Here is a 2,500-nt window from a genome sequence, read left to right as displayed (position 1 = left end):
TGAGTGACTGACTGACTGACTGACTGGCTGGCTGGCTGGCTGACTGACTGGCTGAGTGACTGACTGGCTGAGTGACTGGCTGAGTGACTGAGTGACTGACTGACTAACTGACTGACTGACTGACTGAGTGACTGACTGACTGACTGACTGACTGACTACTGGCTGACTGACTGACTGACTGACTGACTGACTGACTACTGGCTGACTGACTGACTGACTGACTGGCTGGCTGGCTGGCTGACTGACTGACTGATTGGCTGGCTGGCTGACTGACTGACTGACTGACTGGTTGGCTGGCTGGCTGGCTGACTGACTGACTGATTGGCTGGCTGGCTGGCTGGCTGGCTGACTGACTGACTGGTTGGCTGGCTGAGTGACTGGCTGATTTACTGACGATAACAAAGAGCAGTTACTTCATGTCAGAAACGTGTCGTCTAGTCTATGGTCACTTCCTCTCTGGATATTTCAGTGCTGTACAACACCAACACGCATAATTGAGTCTGAAGTATGTGAGTATGGAGAATCTATTTAAACCAGGTTTGGAGCGGGAAGATATATCGTCTTGCCGTCTGCTTCGACGTTCTCCTGTCAGAAGTTATGTACTGCGAGGGCAGCGATCAATGTTTATCTTGTGGTCTGCCCTTAATTTGAATCACATCTTTTCATTTTGCCTTCGCTCCTCTCTCCTCCTCCCTCTTCCTCCCTTCTCCCCCTCTCTCTCTGGGAATTCTGTGCGGTTTTACATCACTGGACAACACTTTAACACTAGAACAGCCATGGGGTGGAGTTAGTTGACCCTGTGAGTAAAAATGGTTTATATCTTTGCACTCGATCAAATTTCAGGACCCTCCTTTCATGACTTTTCCTAGATATGTGCGTTCTACCACCCAGTATCCTTACATTTTCAAAATCTCATCAGGATAAGCTAGTATGAAGCTATTTTGCAGTTTTTCTGTGTAGGAGGCAGGCTAATTTACAAGACGGCCAACTAGTGGTCATTGTGTGTAAATACCACTACATTGAGACAAATTACAGACACAGACACACAGACACACAGACACACACACACACACACACACACACACACACCCACACACACACACACATAAACAACAGGAAGCCGAGTACAGGATAGTACAGCTCAGCTCACTGGGGAAGGCACGTGACAGAACTGCTCTCTGATGTCAGAGACCTCTCAGTCCCCCAGTACCAGTCCCTCTCACTCCCCCAGTACCAGTCCCTCTCAGTCCCCCAGTACCAGTCCCTCTCACTCCCCCAGTACCAGTCCCTCTCACTCCCCCAGTACCAGTCCCTCTCACTCCCCCAGTACCAGTCCCTCTCACTCCCCCAGTACCAGTCCCTCTCACTCCCCCAGTACCAGTCCCTCTCACTCCCCCAGTACCAGTCCCTCTCACTCCCCCAGTACCAGTCCCTTTCAGTCCCCCAGTACCAGTCCCTCTCACTCCCCCAGTACCAGTCCCTCTCACTCCCCCAGTACCAGTCCCTCTCACTCCCCCAGTACCAGTCCCTCTCACTCCCCCAGTACCAGTCCCTTTCAGTCCCCCAGTACCAGTCCCTCTCACTCCCCCAGTACCAGTCCCTCTCACTCCCCCAGTACCAGTCCCTCTCAGTCCCCCAGTACCAGTCCCTCTCACTCCCCCAGTACCAGTCCCTCTCAGTCCCCCAGTACCAGTCCCTCTCACTCCCCCAGTACCAGTCCCTCTCACTCCCCCAGTACCAGTCCCTCTCAGTCCCCCAGTACCAGTCCCTTTCAGTCCCCCAGTACCAGTCCAGACCTCTCAGTCCCCCAGTACCAGTCCAGCCTCTCAGGCCTCTTTCACACCGGCAGTTCCGAACGCCGGTTCGCGTTCGCGTGCCGAAACCTCAGAACGTTGGCGCTGTCTGACGAACGAGCCCGCGTTCATACCAGTGTATCATTCGCCAGACAGCGCCAACATTCAGAGGTTTCGGCACGCGAACGCGAACCGGCGTTCGGAACTGCCGGTGTGTAAGCCCTATCAGTCCCTCAGTATCAGTTCAGTACAGAGTTGTGGAACGACTTTCCCTCTCCGCCCACGGTCAGGACACACGGTCAGACACACAGTCAGGACACACGGTCAGGACACACGGTCAGGACACACAGACACACGGTCAGGACACACGGTCAGGACACACGGTCAGGACACACGGTCAGGACACACGGCCAGGACACACAGACACACGGTCAGGACACACGGTCAGGACACACGGACAGGACACGGTCAGGACACGGTCAGGACACACGGACAGGACACACGGTCAGGACACACGGTCAGGTCACACGGTCAGGACACGGTCAGGACACACGGTCAGGACACATGGTCAGGACAGCTGTCTGTGAGGCTCAGCACAGAGACAGACTCTGTCTCTTCAACCCTTCCTCCACCTGGATGCATTTAGAATGATGACCATGACCATGATAATGATCACAATGATATGTGTATCTGTGTATATATAGTAT

At 53.8% G+C, this 2,500-nt stretch overlaps 1 protein-coding gene across 3 annotated transcripts in view; it reads right to left on the bottom strand.

Moving 5' to 3' along the window:
- The window catches only part of qkib (QKI, KH domain containing, RNA binding b), a gene marked incomplete at both ends in the record, with an annotated part of 72,951 nt that overhangs the window by 31,233 nt on the left and 39,218 nt on the right, over window positions 1-2,500 (bottom strand). The window lies entirely within an intron of this gene.

The sequence above is a fragment of the Nansenia antarctica genome, assembly GCF_963989245.1.
Source record: "Nansenia antarctica genome assembly, chromosome: 1".
In the NCBI taxonomy this organism is placed as follows: Eukaryota; Metazoa; Chordata; class Actinopteri; order Argentiniformes; family Microstomatidae; genus Nansenia; species Nansenia antarctica.
Note: the sequence above shows the minus strand (reverse complement) of the source record. Positions and strands in the feature narration are given on the sequence as shown.